The sequence below is a fragment of the Battus philenor genome, unplaced genomic scaffold (assembly GCF_028537555.1).
Source record: "Battus philenor isolate CCGP_79_NKW_IND1 unplaced genomic scaffold, ilBatPhil1.0.hap1 SCAF_10, whole genome shotgun sequence".
NCBI classification, from domain to species: domain Eukaryota; kingdom Metazoa; phylum Arthropoda; class Insecta; order Lepidoptera; family Papilionidae; genus Battus; species Battus philenor.
Window position 1 is genome coordinate 4,016,393 of NW_027181662.1, and position 21,172 is coordinate 4,037,564.

At 31.3% G+C, this 21,172-nt stretch overlaps 1 protein-coding gene across 3 annotated transcripts in view; it reads left to right on the forward strand.

The window, feature by feature from the left end:
• Positions 1-2,094: 2,094 nt before the first annotated feature.
• Positions 2,095-21,172, forward strand: part of twin (CCR4-NOT transcription complex subunit 6-like twin) — a 274,724-nt gene continuing 255,646 nt past the window's right edge. The window contains exon 1 of one of the 3 annotated variants that reach the window (XM_068765583.1): positions 2,095-2,198. The gene's annotated coding sequence lies outside the window, so the exon portion shown is untranslated. Of the gene's footprint in view, positions 2,199-2,447; positions 2,563-20,733; positions 20,811-21,172 lie in introns of those variants that run through there. The other 2 variants (XM_068765591.1, XM_068765595.1) reach the window with 2 other exon arrangements.

A 21,172-nucleotide genomic window follows, 5' to 3' on the forward strand; every position in this document is an offset into this window, starting at 1 on the left:
AAAAATTAATCAAACACTTTAATGGCACTTTATGAAAGTCACTGCCGAATAAAGATAGACTGTACAATTTATTAACTAAGTTTATAATGTCGTTTTAGTATTCGTATATACATAAATTTACATTCAATACAATGAAGTGAATTAACAATATAATGAATTATTATGTCTTCTGAACGTACGCAGGGCGTAAACTGTTAACGCGCATTTTATGGACTGCTTAATGTGTTTTTTTACAAAATAGTGCTTCTATTGTACGTGCAATAGGTGATATTAATAATTTTATAAAATTGTTCATGTTTGTTATTTTACATGGAAAAAATTCAACAAATTGAAATAATTTAAAAAAAATAACCGAATGCAAAAAAGTTGTCAAAAGATTATAGAACTGTCTTCAATTCATACGAGTGACATTAATTTTAATAGTTATATATTAAAACAAAATTAAATGGATGGCACCCGCAAAATTTTCTATGTATGTGAAATAATTTTGATAACTTCAATTATTTAAAATCATCTAGCGGAAAGATTACATTATAAAAAAACAGGAAGTAATTATATCTATTACGTCGTGGGAAAATTCTTTTGACAAATATGTATAAGGTGCTTTAAAATCTCTTAGGCTGTACTATTTGTATCTGGCCGGTTTAAAGAACAATAAGTAGGTTACATTTTGAAGTTTTTAAAAAATGAAAATTGATTGACTGAAAAAATGCAAATTACGCGCGAAAAATTAGGAAGTTTAGGGGAAATGGCATGTCAGTAAGAATAGCCGAAAGTTAAGTTAATCCTTTAAAAGTTCGATAATTTTGATACTTACGATGATCATGGCTCTAGTTTCCCACTTATGGATTAAATGAACGCTTTTTGTCAAAAAAAGCAATCAAGATCAGCTTATCAATATTTTCTACGTAGCTGTGAAATTGTAAACTGACCAGAAAATAGTTTTGACCCTGTTGAAAAAACCTGGCTGTGCAAAAAATCACGATTGTTTCGTACCAAACAAACTAATTAAAGAATCTTGATGCTGATTTGTGATTTTTCATTGACATGAAAAACTGGCCCGTTTCTAGAAATTTTGTTTGCTTATGATGAAAAATAGATCACCTAAAGCAAGAACGTGTGAAAAGGGTCTCAAAAGAAAATTGGTCCGGCTTTTCAGACTGTGCCGAATTCCAGTGACCTTGCAATAAGGTTTTGCAGTTTTTATGGTGGGATTGGAAGGCCATTGTTTACTATGAGCTTTTACCGCCAGGTAGGACTATCGATTCGAATCTCTCGACCAACAACTGATTAGATTAAAGCAAGAAGTTTGGAGCAAACGGCCGAAATCAATCAAACAAAACTTCATGGTAATGTTACACGCATCTTTAGCCATTTAGTAAAAATCAAGAGTTTGGTTGGGTGATGAAAATGCATCCGTCATCATATGACATACATTACTTTCAGATTTCTACCTGTTTTCGTCTCTTCATAATTCTTTACGCAGAGTCAAGCTATTATCAAAAGAGGACTGCTAAAGCTACATCAGAAGTTCTACATTTTCTTCTGCTACGGCTTTATGTCAACAAAATGACACCAATATACTATAGTGTATTAATTAAGTGTATTAAATCAAAACTTAAATAATACATTGCTTATTAATAATCATAAAAACAACATTAAAAGCATATAGATAAACAGATGAGGTAAAAAGTATTTACAATATCGATTTTTCATAACATGTCCCTTAACGTTTTATGATGATATTAAGGTTTATACTTTCGTAAAAATTCACTAAATTTAAATAGTTCGTTAATTATAATTATTTATTAAAAATATATTTATTTTTGGTATGTTTATAAGAATAGATTTAAACGCCATTATTTGTAATGTTTAGTCGAGAGTTTGATACGTAAAAATATATTTATTTACCTTAAGCACATTATAAAAAATCTTCAATTATTGTTTTGTAAAACAAAAACCATTTTAACAGATCAGTAACTAAGCGTTATTATTAAACTTTTGTTTAATTTGTCTATGGTTATTTTAAAAAATTAGAAAAGTTCTAGAATTGGCCGCAGTGGTCAATTGTCGCTGTAGTCGGTAAATGGACGTTTGATGTGGTGTTTGTCAAGATTGTGCTATTGTGTGTTTACAGTGATTTATTTCCCGTTACTATAATCCTAATTGAAGTGAAAGCTTTTAAGGAGTAGATGAAGGTACGTAGAAGTTATTATAAGAGTATTTCATGTCACCAAATTTTGCAATAATAGGCAATGATTTGGCGCTCCGAATCGTCTTTGCGTCGACCCTACTCTTTATGTCAGCTGTATACAAAGATCATACGCATTTACAGAATACTCGTCAAAATAATGAATTAAAACCGCAATTTTATATGGAAGTTTATCTTAAATAGTAGTTAGAAGCTAATAATATCTTTTAATTAACTAAAATCTCCAGGTTTACCTCTTGAATGGCGGAGGTTATGGAAGCTCCTGGAGTCTGTGTTTCGCATCCGAAGATAATCCATTATCGAACCAAGTCTTTTTAGCAACCCTCATGACCCCTCTCATTGCGTCGAAGGTACAATTTATCGTTAACATTTAGTAGGAGTAATGATACAAAAACAATTACTATCAGTGTTTACTTAGATAACTGCAGAACTGTAATAACATCTGCATTTACGTTATTCTTTAGATGTAATTGAGTCATTTTGGCGGCACGAAGCGTATGTAATGCGTCCTTTCTTAGACAGTCCAATGCCAGATGGTTGTGTTTGATTGTGGCACTGGCCCCATTTCAAATTAAGTGTGTGTATTTTCGTTTAATACATTGTAAATTTGTTACGATGTTATTATGCATTGATTATTATCCCAAAATTGTACATTAATCTGTTGGTGTATTTTAAAACATGTTTATGTTTGTTGTATCAATTTAGTTGATCTCATTAAGTTCAAGAACCATTTTAGGTTAATGTTTGTATCAAAACAATTCTATAAAGTATATGTAAAACTTTACTTCCTCCTTATTTCTTAAAATAAAATGAATAGAACTGTAAAATTAATGGTAGTTTAATTCATTCATTGTTCAATGAATCATAACATTTTCTGTGTTATGATTTAGTAAACAATAAATAGAAAATGGAGACAGTGAGACTAGGAAGATAAAAAATATATATTTAATTTACATAAGAAAACTGAGAACGGTTTCAATTTTAATATGTTTAAGCTAAATAGAGCATTATAACTAAAATCCTAGCACATTTAAACAAGAAAGTTTATGCTAAATAATTATTTTATTTATCTATGACAAATCTTAATATTTTGCAATAAATTTGGTTTTAATAATTATTTTTAATAACGCCATTGTATCATTTTCACTTCTAATCCATCTAACTTTTCATTTTATCATAAGATTGTTGAGGTACATTCCCTTTTCTCTAGATTAAGTATTTAATTATTAGCTCTGGGCATTAACTTCTATTAGAAATAATTATCAAATATTTTTAATATTTTTTCATGAATGAATATTTATATAGTTGTTTTATAACAGTTTTTATTAAAAGCAGCTATTGAGGCCTATCATATATTTGAAAAAGAAATATCATAGTTACTTAAAATTTGTTCAAAAATGGTTTAAAACCAAATAGTATATTAAAATTGTCAAAATATATTTTACTTTATTGTTTAAAAATTAAATTTAAAATAATTATTATTCAACATACAATGGATTATGTCTCAAAATTGAATCTACCACTCGTTCTAATGAAATATCTTAGACTTGTCAGGAATAGGCGAAAAAAACTGTGGAGTGTGTAATTTTAAAACTTATATATAATCATATTTTCAATAAACATTGATTTAGTCTGGAGGCAAACAAATTTGTAAAGTCAACTACTTTCTTCTATGAAGTAATTTAAAGTATAGTAACCCATGGCACACCAACATATTATGACAATATTTTTTAAATCTTTCTGAATATTTTTTTGGATCTTATTCTAAAAGTGTTTATATTGCCCTATATAAATATTTCTAAATCCATGAAATGCAGTCTAAATAATTTATTGCTTTTGGCTTTTATGCAAATAATTTACAGTTCCTGGGAAAGTTGGTTATAGTTTTGTGAACATAAAACATATAAAATTTCATGATATACCTTACTATCTTTAATTATTATTATTGTTGTTTTGTGTAATATTGTCAGTCTTCTATAAACAGACACATTTTCATAGTTTCTCTATTATGAACTCCTTTACAAATATATTAAGTAAGTTTATCGAATAAACTAAAAATAAAGTAACCAATTTACCTGTTGCAATACAACAGTGGTCATGTAAAACAGCTATTTGTGTCACTATTGAATGCTAGTCATTTGAGGACATAGTACAGTAGTAGCTGTTGTTTTAGATCAAGGATTGAGTGAGGATATTTTGTCTTTCTAACATGCCTGCACTAATGTTCATTTTTGAAACCGCTCTTGATTTTAGAATAATTTCATGAAAGAACAGCTTAAAGACAATGTTTTAAAACTTTAATATTAATTTGATAAGCCAAAGGCCATTGTGCCAGATTAATTCTTGAGTGATGAACAGGAGCTCCCTAATAGCCACCTATTATCGGCTGATATCATAATGATGATTATCTGCAGCTCTTTCACTGTCCAAAAAGTTACAAATGTTAAGTTTTGAAATTCAAATTAAAATTATTTAATTTAATTCAAAGAAAAGTTTGTTCAATTTTTATAGATATTATAACAGTTATCTCTCTATTAACATTTAAAAGTAGCAAAGCTAGTTTGCAGAAAAGCTTCTTGACTCCATAATTATTTTTGAACATTGTAATGGAGAGTATTATGTTGTTCTAACTTAAGCAAAGCCTGAATTTAAAAATTAATACACAGATATTAGCGTAAGTTGCCACAAAGTACAAGGTAATAAAACATTGTTAATTTAAAACATGTTTTTATTCTAATTTTATACAACTAGTAGTTAGTAAAGTTAGTAAAAACTTTCCCTCCAATATAACATGAGATTAGATACTGCTTTGTATATTTATCTAAAATTTAAGTGTTTGTGCTTCAGATGAAAAGCATTTTTATATTGTAAAAGTTCTGAGATATCAAGGCAAATTAAATACCAAACTGTACTCACATAGGTGAAAGAGATGACACTACACAATAAGGATGAGGAAGACTCTTCCTTTTATAATTAATAAGATCTAATATAAAATTATTATAAATGGTATTTATTGCTTGTTAATTTTTTTAATCAGCTTTATAAGGATATGTTTTGAATGCTACAAATTACATCATGGTCAATGTTTTAAAAAGTTAGTTCAATGGAATATTACATCTCGTAATATTATTATAAACATTTAGTTGAAGTGATGAAACAGTTGTCATTTTATAAAAATTACTAAATGATTAAAAAGTTATACCTGTGTTACATATTTCAGAGTGATGACTTTCTATAGGTGATTGGAAATAATTTACACCAACACTTGGCCTTTTACTGACAAATTCACTGTAATGTCCACCTGTATATGAATATTTTAATCTATTCTTAAATAATAAATATGTAAAATATTCTCAGAAAACAAATCTTTTAATTTTGTGCATTCAAAAACCTTATAATTGGTACTGAATACACTAACATATGAACTACATTTTCACCTATTGATATGTTCCATTATTCTCCTGATATATTAAGTATATTGTGTTCCATTTGCAATACTTAACAAAGTATAGTAATAATATTTCATTTTTGACGGATTTTTTTTATATTAAGATAAATTTAAATACTTTAATAATGGTATTAGATGTCATAATAAATTTTACATTTTGTATTAATGTATGTATGCTGATACTGGCTGGTCCAACAGATGTCATATCTTAACTAAGAATAATTATTTTGAAGCTCATAACATATTTGAAGAAACTATTATTTATTCTAATTCTTTATTACACTTCTTTGATCTGTGGTTTTAAATATATGAGATTTATTCATTTTGAATATCACAAGAGGAAACATGCAATTGGCTATATGAACAGCTTTTCAGATGTCACAAACCCAAGGACTGCCTTGATGATTTAATTATCCATACTGAATATTACAATTTTTACATATAACCCCTATAAGAATTTTTAAGAAATTTATATGGAAAGTAAATGCAATCTTATAAAACATTTACAAATTATGACATGACCAAGGGATATATTTATTCATTTTTATATATAGATAATATAAAATGAAAATTATATGCAAACTTTTATTTAATATGCTATCACCAAAAGCTTGGAATATTAAAATAACCGCATTTTATTCCATGCATATGAATATTTATGTGGTACATGTACAAAAATAGTTTTTCTTTTCAAGTTCTGTTTGTTCCAGCTAATCTCTGAAATTGCTGGACCACCTGTACATAATAAGTAATATGTGCTATTTTTATTTTAGAAAAATATTTAAGCTAAATAATTCTTTTCTTAAATTCCACACAGACGAAGTTGCCGACTCATCTAACTGTAAATTAATTTTTTTAAAAATAAAGGCTTTTAATTGAAGGTCATTTCTAAATTTGATTTCACCTAATTATGATTGATGAATAACTTTATTATTATCATTTCGGCCGAAGGATGTTCACCACTGGACATAGGCGTTCCAAAAGATTTCCGAAAAGATCAGTAGGAAGAGACCTGTATTGTTTTCCGACGACCTTAATAAGGTCACCAGAATGGAAAAAATCTGTTTTTGTTAATAAGTATGTAGGTGATAGGTCGTTGCGTAAAAGTTCGTCGAAAGTATACGAAACACTGTATTTATTATTGCTAGTCGATCGTTGCTAATCGATTTGGTTCTTGATTCTCTTCTGTCTTGTTCCTACGCTTCTTTCTTCTTTGCTTTCCTTGCTTCCTTTGGCTTCTTTATTTTGCTGCTACTTCTATAAATTTTGCGTAGTACAACTTGTGGGTGAGTGAACCTACATAGGTCTGCATGTGGTAGGTACTGTGCAAGCGAGACAGCACTATGGATTAATGTTTGAAGTATTTTTGGTTGATGTGGCGATCCCCATAAGTATATAATTTGCATATGTATCTGATTATGGTAGAGCAGTACCTTAATCTTATGTCTAATTCTTTGATTGTGATCGTGTTTGAACGTGCACATTACGCTTGTCGGTCTGAGGAAACTTAAGATTCTAAATCTTAAATTTCCAGCGGCCAATTATTCTGCGCGTTATATAGCCTGCCGGTTACTTTGTTAATAAGTATCTCTTTATTCGTTCTCGTACTGAATGAAAACTATATACAAGTTTTTAATGGATATGCTAATTCGAAATTTAAAATTGTATTGTTGATTTTTCTAAACTTGATTTAATATTTATTAATTTATAACGTAATGTACATTATGTACAACAACAACATGACGTAATAATGTGACCGGAGAAATGTTTTTTTTAGATCTTATAAATACGTTTACGGTTAGAGTTAAAACGGTATTCTGACCTAAGCATAACGTCGCGAGGTGCGAACGTCCATGTTTAATAATTTAGGAATATCTTTACATTTATTACATGTAACTGACTACTACATGAAAAAGCATCATAATATAATTATGTTACGTGATAGTTCTATTTATTAAATTATTCAAGATGGTTTTAGTTTATTTATAAATGAGATATTATTTCCATAACCCGAACTTAAATGAGGTTGACGCAAAGATATAATTAATACAAGTAGTGTTCCACCAAGATAATGCAAGATCTCATACAAGTTTGGTCACTAGCCAAAAACTTTTACAGCTTGGATGGGATGAACTGTCACACTCACAATATATACCAGACCTGGCCCCTTCGGATTATTATTTGTTCCGGTCATTGCAAAATTTTTTGGACGGTAAAACCTTTACCTCAACTGAACACGTCAAAAATCACCTGGATCAGTTTTTTGTCAGCAAAAACCGAAAATTTTATGAGCGTGGAATCAATCATCCTACTACCAGAAAGATGGTAATGGTGTTGGATCAGAATGGCCGATATATAATTTAATTAAATATTAATTCACTATACGAAGGTCGTTTTTCATTTTTACCACAAAAAAACGTTACTTTCCGAACAACCTAATAATAATAGTAGCGTTTATTTCGTATCAGTTCATTGACGCCCACTGCAAAGCATAGGTCTTTCCCAAAGATAGATAGGGGATATACCATAATCTCCACATTCGATAGACGGGTTGATGATCGCTTTATTATATATATATATAAATATATATATATATATATATATATATATATATATAGGTTGCTATATACTTAATGCACAAAGTGTAAATGATATAAAACTGTATCCCGGGAATCGAACCCGCGGCCTACGATCGCAAGTATTAGTCCTCTACCGCTAATCTACCACTGCTCAACGTTTATTTACATGTTTACAAACTTTATGTATACAATTACATGTCAGGTGAGCGTCGTCTAATCCGGTAGTGAAGTAGTATGTAGTCAAGCAGTGGTTTCCAAGAGATCTCGAGTTTTTCTACCTAAAACAAGGTGCAGGCAAGAACCATACGCGCCATTGTCAAATATCAGTCGCAAACCTACTTTTAAGTATCAGTGCCTGTAGGAGATTCCGTTCTTCCATAACCAATTACGTATTACTTTTTATTCATCATTTAAGCCGTAAGACGTCCACTTCTAGACATTGGCCTTTCCCTATATATATAAAATAGGAATTTATCGAACACTTTTAATTCTATATAAAGATAAAATATTAATTTTATTTTTAATTTTAGACGTTTTTGTATTTGTAACTTTGAAATTTTAGAATCCAATTACGCTTTTATTGTTTAGTGCACGTGGGTGTATGGGTGGGTGTGTGATCATTATAATTTCAGCCATAGAACGTCTACTGCTGCACATAAATCTCCCCTATAGATAGGTGTTTATGTATATATATATCATATGTCGAACAACGAGTCAAGCCAGACGTTATTCATACTTTTTTCGAAGTTGTCGAAGTTTCGAAATTCAAGATAGCATATAGCACCCCTTTTACGTATCTCGATTATTGAAGTAGGATATACGTATCATTAGTCCATCTTGATGTCACTATGTATATCGCCTTACAAACCGTGATACAGTAATGCTTTTCGGTAGTGATCTTACAAAGAATGGGTGCCGTGAATAAAACCAGTAGGGTGATATATTTTATAAATGTATATATAACACAAATATGTTATTTTTTATTCTATGATTAACCATAAGGTCAATTATCATTAATTATTTAACTCAAAACTAATACCTATGATGGGATTAAAATACCTTTTTAATAGATTAAATATAGCAAACACACGCGGACGTGCGTGCGAGCTTCACCGACTGAGGCGTGTAATCATATTATTATTACTGTCTGTTTGTTGTTGACAAGTACACATTAGTATATGATTAAGGTAGATCAGTAGTACCTTAATACAAGCTTATTCAATACTAAAGAGAGCCTTCAAAATCTATTTTTGAATACATGACTTATACATGTGCTATAATGTGCGATAGTAATTTTTACAAATCAACGATTTAGAGCAGAGTTCCTCAAACTTTTTTGTGCCTTGCCATGTTTTTCCGTGTTGGGTAGACCCCCTACTTACATGATATTGATTTCCTGTAAATTTCTAACTGTAGTGAAGTAAGTAAAAACACATGTTAATTTATACATTTATTAATTGAATTTAAATTAAAACTACTCAAAATAAAAAAATGTATCTGTTATGTAAAATATACGTAACATTAAATAAACATAAAATAAACTATAAATAAAATAACGTAAGCAATAAGTAAATATTTTTAGTGAGAAGGATGAACCTGATGCTTTAATAATAAATTATCAACATTTGGCGTCAATTTTGCAAGGGTTAATCTTAAATCTCCTCGGCTAATGATGTCCAGTCTGTGGACCCCCAAATTTTTTTTCGCTGACGTAGACCCCTTGCAGGTTGTCATAGACCCTAGGGGTCGATATAGGCCACTTTGGGAATGATTTAGAGGATAGAACGTGGAAACTGTTACAGCAGCCACGTACCGTGCATAAGCCGTAAGCCACGTGTATAAATCGATAAGCGATCTCTGTAACGTCCTTAGCAGTGACATATAGGTACTCGTGAGGCAATAGAGGCCACCAATTTTGGTTTGTTGAGTTGAATGTATTAGAAATTGTCCTACTTAATGTATAGCGGAGAGTTATTGTTGCTTTTTGCGGTTGCAAAACCACGCACCAAGGTTCGCGGCGCGTTATCTTAGCGAATCATCACTATTTCACGCGCCAATGTCTCGGCGAGCGAGCTTCGTTGCCAGTCTTCTTTTATCAATTCATGTTTATTTTTTTACTTTTAACTGTAATTGATTGTTGTTTTTATAACCTGTCCGTGTTAATTATTTATTCGAATTAAGATAAAGTTATTGTCGAATATTGCTAAACGTAAGATATTTTATTTGATTATACGTAAGTTTACTCCTTCGTTTTTATATTTGCATCAATATACCTTAAAGCTATAATAGCTATTGATATGTGATATTAGGTTGTTCTCACACTACATCGATTACGATGACAGTTTTTATATAAACACGAAAGGTATGATATGTTCTTCGGTCGATAGCATCGTCTTGTCGCACCGTCGCTTCTTAGATCGAAGCGCGATGCGATGCGGTGTGTGATCGGCCTTAGATTGACTAGCGAGCGGAAAAAGGCAGTAACGAGGGGACAGAAACGCCACTTGTTGCTAGCTAACGCGCCTGCTTCGCTCGTGTTGCTACGCCGCGCTTTTTGTACACGCCTCACTTTGCACTTTTTGTGTACTGTTAACCATTAGTCATGTATATACAGAACGGCTACACGATTGCGTTTGCTGTATATTGTTTTAAAATTTTGCGAATCGGAAATGTATAGAGAGATTTACAAGGAATTTTTTAATCGTGTATAAGAACATTGTTTTGTAAATTAATTTTAGTTCAATACTATACGTACATTAATAATAGTTAAACATTGACTAAACAACATAACTGGGATTGGTCGCCAAATGGAAATTAGTGTATTGTTGATCCATACTTCGTGGCCCATTGCAATGACCGCGGAGAATAAATGTAAATAATTTAATAAAATTATGATTGAAAACATAAGCTTTGTCGGTTTTGGGTACAGTAAATAGTAAAATTTTTGTATTCTCTCTCTCTCTCTCTGAAAGGATGCTTTAGCTAGCTAAAAATATGAAAGGGATGTTTGTTCCGTTCGTGTTAGTAACTTTAACAACGAATATGTTATACTATAGTAAAGCACGCACACCTGAAGCAAAGTACGGTACAGCGGTTCCAGTCAGACTATATCAAAGTACTTTAAACCTTCTAGTACACAATATACAGAGCGATTGAGAAATATGTGTGTCGTTAAAGGGGTGAAATTGTAGCTCTTTTTTCAGAAAAAAAAACTTGAAATTACGCCTGTTTTTAAGCATCCTGGATAAAGTGATAACAAATTCTTCGTGAATCTGTGTGAACGTAAATAAAATAAAGTTCCAAAAGTTATCATAGACCTTCCTTTTCTTACTTTTGAATCTTTTTTGATTGTATAATAAATAAATCTTATTATATCATTCAAGAGTTTTAATTATTCGAAATGTGTGGAACTTGCTTTGTTGATTCATTTACATGGTTGATATAATAATGTACACATGAAAAATTGTTAAATTTCATTTAAAAAGAGCAACTGTTGAGTTTTTTGCCGGTTTTAGATCAGCATTCCGAGAATCGACGATGGAAAAGTATATGTAAATGCCTACTTGAATAAAGGATTTTTTATTTATAAAATGAATCTCATATATGTTACTGTAATTTTTTTTGTATTGGAATGCGTCAGGCCTAATACTTCTAGCTGTACAAAATTTGCAGGCACAGATAATAAACAATAATTAATTTTTATCATTACGTTACTGAAACCATTTATGTTTGTATAGGGTGTACAATACAATTATTGACGGCAAATGATCATTTAAAGCTTTTACACTTTTAACCAATTACCTGTATTTAAAGTTTATAAAATAGTTTCTTATAAAAGGAAATAATTCAAAATAAAAGTCAAGCTTTGATCAGAGATACGACATATCGCCATGATACCATAATCGCTACGTTTGAGAGGTCCGATCGCAATTTGGTATTATGGTACAAAGAGGTCGCTGCTGCTCATCCTCTGGCAATTTGTTTGTGTAGGCAAACATATGTAATTAATACACTGTGTGAATTATTTAAGATTTTATGTCGCTAAACGAACCTGTGACTCGATCTCAAGTCTTCAGACCCCTATCGCTAAGCTACCATTTATGTTTCGTCATCCGTCATTCAATCAAAAAGTGTGCACATCCATATCAAAATTAATTTCTTTGTGTATTGTGGAATTACGTAACAAATCATGAGCTCGTTTGAATAGAATACCAAATAATTTATGAGGTGTTAAAATTGACAGCCTTTATTCTGAATATAAAAACAAGTTGTACATTTGGAAATTGTTGTCAGATGATATGCACAATTATAAGAATTGCGATGTTCAGAAGTGAAATCGCATCTCAAATTGACGGCCATTGCGGAAAGCACCGCCGTTGTGCGAGTGTGGGGTCAAATGATTGAGTAACCTTACCCCGAGGATACGCGTTCACGCCATCTTGAAAGCGAAGCCCCATCGTCATTATTATTTTTACTTTCTCTTTAAAAATATTGTTTCTTGCCTCCGCTGAGTTTGAAATCACGTGCCGTCGAGCCAACATGTTCACAATTTTGAAAAAAGTATCTTCATAGGTTAAAGATATTTTCTTTAAAATTCAAAACACATATTAAAAGTGAATTAACGGAAAAAGTATATTATACAATAAATTATTATCTAAATGACTAGAAACCTTGGCAATGATGTTGTTTGAATATTTTGTTTTCATTTAAGCTATATATAACAGAAAGTATTTGTGTACAAATCTTATTGTATAAAGCTTATTGTTAAACTTTTTTAAAAGACGTTTTGTTGTCGAGTTTCTTAATGCTTCTTCTCAACTAAGAGAGTAGAGTCAAAAATAATTCTTTCTTTTTTTTTTTAAAAAAGTCTTATTAAAAGATCCAAAATTAAATAAATAAATTTTGTCTTATATCTTTTTGATAGTATTACAAATATACAGGGTGAATGATTGTAATTAAAAACGTAAAGGTTATGGTGTGTTACGATTATTTATTATGTGTTGAAACACCGATATGCATAATATTAAATACGACATTATCTCTACCAGTAACGGGCAATTCTATACAGGATGATTCGTTGTAAGTGTAAAAGCTTTGAAGCGGTTGATGTATAGCTCATTTGGTTTCAGAACTAATGAATAAAGTAATGATAATATAGTAAAAAAAGCGTTTTGATGAATTTTCAAATTAATTATTGTTTTATACTTGTCCTTATAGACGTTTCACTCTAGATGTTATTGGCCTGTCATATTCTAATATAAACATTAAATATTTCGGAGTGATACCTTTATACAGTATGATTGGAAATAGGTGTAAAATCTTTGGCTGATAAAGGTGCAGACATTTACCCATTTGAAGCTAGTACACCTATTACCTTGTATACATAATAAACACTACTTAAGACAATTATTTATATATACCTGTTATTTGCCGCCCCTTTTATTTACAAACTAATACCTAATTAAATTAATCTTTAATTGTCAGACTGATGCCAGTAATTAGAAAAATATATTGCTTAAAACGGCATCCATCGATCACCCTGTATTCTTTTTCTACTGTGTACTTACGGAGAGTCGTAATATCCTTTGCGTTCTATTTACAAATGAGTTGACGAGGAACGTCGCACACAATTAATTTGATCTCAATTCTTCTTTATATTGCAAAATAGATCTATTTAGGTCTCTCCAAATGTAAGCATTTCACTTGAAAATGCTTGCTAGCGATATGTTCTGGTTTTAAGGTGTCGAGCGTAAATGTTAATGCATCTCGACGAAATAGAAATGTTTCGACGAAGATCTCACAGCCCGCAAGGCTATCAATGTTGACTTCAACAGAAAGAAAGTTAGAGAGATAGAGAGAAATATAAATAAACTTTTGCATTTGTAAACTATATAGAAAATATTTTCAAAATGATTGTACATTAAATCGATTTTTCTGTTCTGGAAATGTATTTATAACTAGTAGACTATACTTGGTTATCGATTTAAAAGCTGTGTCGATTTAAAAGTGATGAATGAATGGAAGATTCTGGAAGATCGAATCTTGCAGGTACATATAGTAAACAATAACTAGTGTAGTAAACGGAATATAGAAAACTCTTGTATTATTATATTATTATTACGTTATAAATTATTTCTGCTATCATTTATTTTTTAAAAGGGTGTACAATACATTAATCGACAACAAATGAGCTAAACATTCACCTCTATAAAATTTTTATAACCTATCAACCTGTATATGGGAATAAAAACAATAAAATTTGAAAAAATAAATTATAATGCAAATAAAAATGAGTTCTAATTTACAAATAATGTATTAACTACAGTCTTTTAATCCATTATATGCAAAACTTGACCGTATTACTTGATTAACAGTTACACCGTTAAATACAAGCGATTATTTTTTAAACAATATATTGGAAAATCACCTCCATTTATTAATTTTGGTAGAAATACTTTTATGGAAACCAGTTTTTCTCCGTGAGAGATTTATTTAATAAAAATGTTTTTTATCATTAAAAATTTGGTTTCTAGATATTTTTTGAAACCATAATTACACATACACAATGACAACGAGCCGGTTCGGAATCAGCATAAACCGCGAGTACATCCTACCTTCGGTTTGCCGATGATACAGCCATAATGCCTGACACTATGGAAGACCAAGATACCACGCTCGATGAACTCAGTGGAGCCTCCAGACAGGCCTTAAAATAAATATGGACAAGACGCAATTAATGTCCATGTCAAGTAGCTGTCGAAGGTGTTACGCTCGAACTTGTAGACGATTATAAATAGCTGGGAAAAACCAGCTCAGTAAGTCGAATTTCGAGAAAGAGATCACATATCGAATCCAACTCAAATGGACAGCGTACAAGAAGCTTGAAAAAAATCTTCTCGTCCAAAATACAGCAAGGTCTGATGAAAACATTTGGATCGGAGAAGTGACCTATTACGATGGGTCTCATAAGATTGTCCAAAGAGCTATGGAGAGGGCTATGCTATATATGTTAAATGAAGACATCCGCAGAAGAATCATGTTCCCCGACATAGCTCGAAGATTGGCTTGTCTGAAGTAATAGTGGGCGTGGCACATGCCTCGTGCGATGGCCGTTGGGTCCGAAAGGTTCTCGAGTGTCGATCACGAACCCGTAGACGCGGCGCGGGTAAGGCCCCCTATTAGGTGGACCGTGTGGAGGTCGCTGGATGCAGCCAGCGCCAAACCGATCATAGTGATCTTTATGGAAGACTTACGTCTTACGGTGGACCTCTATAGGCTGAAAAGAGAAAAAATACACTAAAACTAAACGTGACAAGACTGATGATTCAATAAAAATATTTCATCAGATTTAATTGCAGTGTATAGAGTAGCGTAAAATAGGTTACGATTCACTGTTCAGAATCACCCAGTGGTTGAAACACTGATTTTCAATCACGGCCCTGCTGATCAGCGGACTGAGCAATGTGTATAAAGTCAACACCTTCCTTTGTAGACTAAAAATGTGAAAGTATTACTCAGCATGTGTTTTATAGTTTCATAAGTAGGTAGATAATACGGTAACGAGGTGTTTTGTTACATTATTTTAGCTGACGGCGATAAGAAGGCTGTTTCCAACGAAAGATGATTCCGTCGGTAAAGTTTTAGAGTATGAAATAAAATATTAGACAGATTCTATTTAATAACAGGCAGATGGCTAAAATAGCCCGGCAACGACGGTCCAATTTACTTAGTCATTGGGTATAACGGCACTTTTACATCATATATATTCCGGTGACGAATAACCTCCATAGGTTGCCGCAATAGACAATGCCATAAACCTATACGTTTTAATGTAATCGTTGCTAAAACTAATGGTTTCGCTGACCACCTTGATACCAATCGCCTACGTTTCTTATTATTACATAAGCGTGTTTATTATAAGGACATGCTTACTCGTTGGCATTCATTTCTGCGATATCACTGTACTTGATTGTTAATTTGAATAGACAGATCAATCTACATTTGAATAATACGACAGTTATATAATAAAAATTTAAATGTTAATGACTGATCCTTTTTCTACCACCTTTCCTTCGGTGTATAAGTCGTAAATTTTTTGACCAGTTTTATTAATTTAAAAAAATTGAAAATAGTTTTTTGCGACCCCTTTTTTTGTTGTACACTATTACTATAGACTTGTAATTGGTTTAACTCCACTATTGCTATGTATCAACAGCTGATCGTTTTCCATATAATTAAATAAATGGAAAGAAATATAAAAAAGAATTACACGAAGGTTTTGTTATTAATACGGAATTATATAGTCCTGTATTTCTTATATAAATCCCTTTGCGATGTCAAAAGAATATTTTATTTGCATCTAGTATGTCGAGTATCACTCGTTTAATTTATGCCTTACTTGATTAAACGGTGACTGACCACACGGATATCTTCAGTATTTGGAAACTTCAGATTATTCTTTTTAGCTTCAAACATGGTGGAATCTTTCCGATTTAAAATCTAAAACAATTATTCTGACTGGGAAAACGCCTCGCGTCTATATGTAAAGAGGTCACAGAGCTCCAATGGACGAACGCCGTCACGGAATAAGAATCTCTTGTATGATTTTAAACACTAAAGTGTTTATTACTATATTCCAAAGTTACGATGTAAATAATAACTGTGTAGTTGACATTGAAAATATTGCAATAAAAGCCTTGAAACATAGATTTTTATTAAATTTGTTTAAATAGGCAATCACTATTACGCTAGTGAATAAACAATACATGTTTATGTCAGTTTATTAAGTAGAAGTGGTTAAGTGTTAATTAATTGCTCATATACCTAATATATCAATTTATAAACTACGATAAGATAGATATATTACAGTGTTGATCATAATATAGCTACATTTAGGCGATTAACAGTATAAAGTTTCTGTAAAAGTTGACATATTTTTAAAGATTCTTTGAAGTATTTTATTGGGCCTTGTTGCGGCAACTTTACCTCTCTACAGCCCACTTCAACTTTTTTCTTCGTTCGAATTTCAAAGTATTTGTTCGGTTGAATTAGGTATTGCGTATTTTAGAAATTTTGAAAGTCTGAAAGTGATTTGCGGTTAAATGATAACTGTTTATGTAGAAAAAAGTTTACATAACAAAAAGAGAGACATTCAATTTTTAGTTTATCATGAAATTAAAATTTAATTACTCTCTTATAGTTCATAATGTCAATACAATTACCCCGAAAGTTCAAGAATCGGGTGAAGAAATTTTCTGAATTCAAAAATGTTTTTTGCAATCGAAAGATATTATTGCAAATGTATATCAACGTCACATTGTGATTAATTAATAACTTTTTGACCTTTTGTAGTGAATAATTCTAGATATTTTCTTTAACCTCGCCGATGTGGTTAAAAGGTTAAAAAGAAACCACACACTGCGATGAGGTATTGGTCTTCTGCTCTAATAAAACCCACGTTCATATAAAACGTCTGATTATATTTTAGCGACTGTTTGTAGATGATATAAAAATAATTTCTTATAATCATGCTGAAAATTTTAAATCTTAATCGTAATTACTTAAAATCTTTACGGATAAGCAATTTATTTGGTCTGCATGGTAGATGCTTCGCCCCTATATGATAATACGGAAGAATGTTGCGGTCCGAGCGGTGGCCCCCAAGGGAGTCCTCGAGTTTCACTACATATAAAAGAGGTTTAGGTCTCGTGCCTGTTGAAACTGCAACTCATTTAAGCAGCAGTGTAGTTTAGATGAAAAAAAATATTTCGCAATTAGTGTTCGTTTAAGTTCGAGTAATCACACAGTTGGTCTGCTCACAAGCAATAATTGTGATTGTCGTTTGCCGACAAAATCATATTAGTGATGTCGGTAAAGCTGACACATTAAAAATTGTATTGTAAATTTATTTAAAATTGGCTGTTTATATGTATCGCTGCTCTCTAGGCAGGGCTTACTGAATAATCTGACGCCGCAACACGAAAGGCGAGCCACGCACGTCATTAAGTATTTATGTTCAGTTCCTTTGAAGTTGGTTCGTAAGCTCTTTGTGTAATAATCACAGAGTAGAGAATAGTGATATTTGAAAAGAAATTAAGATTTTGTTGTCTAAAATGATGATAGCGACCTCGGCAATTTTTAGTCTGCTTTCAACCATAATAAGCAGGAAAAATCACATATAACTACTATATGTCTCGTTATACTTTACAATTGGCTTTATTTAATAGAATAGGTTGTTTTTTTAAAATCTCAAAATTCAGAAAAACGCTTTTACGCCCTTAAAGTTGCTGAGAAAATAGGCTTCGTGTTTAAGTAAATAAATTAAAATGAAAGATCGATACAGGTTCAAATTGAACACGTTATATAAGCAATATTATGGTATACATAAATGGATTCTTTATTATAATTATAAAGCTATAACGACGAATGTAATCGATTATACCATCGAGTATTATGTATTCATTGCAAGCAGTTACACTATTTTGTCTAGATTGTTTGTGTTTAAATGCATACATAATATAATATTAAATGGAAGAAGTTTTGACATATTTCAATATTAAAAAATTGCAGTAAAATTTGTTGTTAATGTTTAAGAAATCTATCTGATCTTGTTACAACTTAAAAATGCTAAAGATTTATTAAATGTAAAAATACTTTTCAGCCATTTTTTACACGATATATTTTTTATTTTATACGAGTATGTGTAGTATGTTTAGGTGTTTTTGATACTGTTTCTGTTGCAATTCAGTCGTCGTAATTTTACTCTGTTAGTTGGGGTATTTTTTACAAAGATTGATAATTGTTGATAAAGATAATTTTCTGAGACAACACTCGAAAAAGATTACAGGCACCAAAGCGCAGATAAGTTTCATAGGTAGCGAAACTAGATGGACACGCTTTAAGGCATCGTTGATTATGAGCTTTTACTGCAGAAAAAATCATTGATTCGGATCAATAGACAACAGTTGACGAGAGTCGAGTACGAAATAAACAAAACATTGGTATTTTATTAACAGAAAGCGTGTAGTTTTCCGTTCGGGTGGCATTATCGTTCAAAATATCATCAAATATTGATAGTGCTCGATAGGGAAGTGTTAATGCATCTACCATGTAGTCGTAGCCTTGTACAATCAGACTTAACTGATATAGTCTATTCAGAATTCTTTAGGTAATTTTTAAGTAATCATTTAACTAAAGTATTGATGTAAAAAAAATGTCGCTATTCCTTCTTACAATTTCTGTAATGCCAGATTTTCTTCAGTATTAGTACTATCGCATCTACAAATTGCCAGAACGTAAATAATTTTTTAAGTTCACGGACCCTTTCGCTCAGTGAACTCAGCTCAGATGAAGCTATAAAAGCCTTTGGGCTAACAGCACCTACATCAACAGAGAATAAGTGTAAGTAAATAATGTACGGCAAAATTAAATTGTAATTTCAATATAATTTTACTTCTGATTGATGATTATTTTGTTCATAAATATACAAATTTTAATGAATATGTATTTAATGTATAAAGACATCCATTTAGATTCAAGGTGAATTTGAATTTTGAAATAAATTTCACTTTTGCTATATTTATATCTTATTTAATATATAGAGATCATATTTACAACGCAAAACAATTTAAATTTAGTATTCCTTATAAATTTTCTCTTTTCTATGATATTCCTGCCGTAAAGTGATCGTATGAATATTGCAGAAAATTTTATACGCTGACGATTTCATAATTCACGATTTTATAATAATCTCGTTCCCGGGAAAAACTTCGTAATCGCTGAATTCAGGCCGGGCTATAGGTTAAAGTTTTTTTATGAGCAAATCATTGGATTGTTTTCGATAGCAATTTTGCAATTTTTTGATAAAAATAATCTTTTATCATTCGAACTTTATTCCTTTCATCAAGAGTAAAATCTCCTTGTCCGCTTCTTCGGATGAATACGATTCTACGCTGTAACGACATCTAAGGCACTCTACAGACCTCTTGAACCGTCTTTAATCAAGTGGTGATTGGCATTGGGGTCCTTATCGATATCTTAAGGACTGCTTGAACAATAATTAACAAATTTTGCCTTATCCGCAATAGTAGATATCTTGTTACGGTATAGATTGGAGTTTTTAGATTTTATACAGTGCAATTCTCGTTGACCAGCGTAAAGTGAGCAATTCCAATTGAGGTTTAAGCGTTGTATGGTGGTCGCCATGTAACCCAAACCGTAAAGAATGCTATATAATATTGTATGGCTTTAAACAATTGCTTTAGTCTTATCTCAATATTTTCTGCCCATATAAGTAGGTTATACGGATTAGGTAATTAATATTTAGAAAATAATCATAGTATCGTTTAAAACCTTTACTATTGTTACTGGGGTGGGTCTAGTGCCATGCTGTGTCTGGTGTTATCAATACAATAGAAATTGTGTGATGTTTGATGTTTATTCGCGTAGCCACTTACACTTTTAAATTTATACGCGGTGGCGTGCGTGAGCGCTTAGGGGAAAGCGCGAGGGACCCGTTTCGCACTTCGTACGTCACACCATCTCGTACAATACGATCGTCGATTGTGAATAGGTGTGTTCGCAATGCTTAGCATACTTTCAGCGATGTCACTTTTTTATTGAATTTGTGATTCTCTTTGTATTTTTATGATTTAACTCATGTTGACTTTGTACTTTGTTTAAACTAGAATTTAATCATCGATTTCACATATAGAATTATAACTTGTATATACTTCGTGAGAATAATGTCTGGAAATCCCATTCAGATTGAAATTACAATCAAATTGAGCAAACAAAAAATTCAAGCTTTAAGATAAGATGCCTAATAGCTACGAGTGTTCCTCAACACACACAGCCTATTTATCTATCACTTTTTAAAACAATTCATTCTTAAACCCCGTCATCACTTAAAACTCCTTAAAGTAGGATATTTAT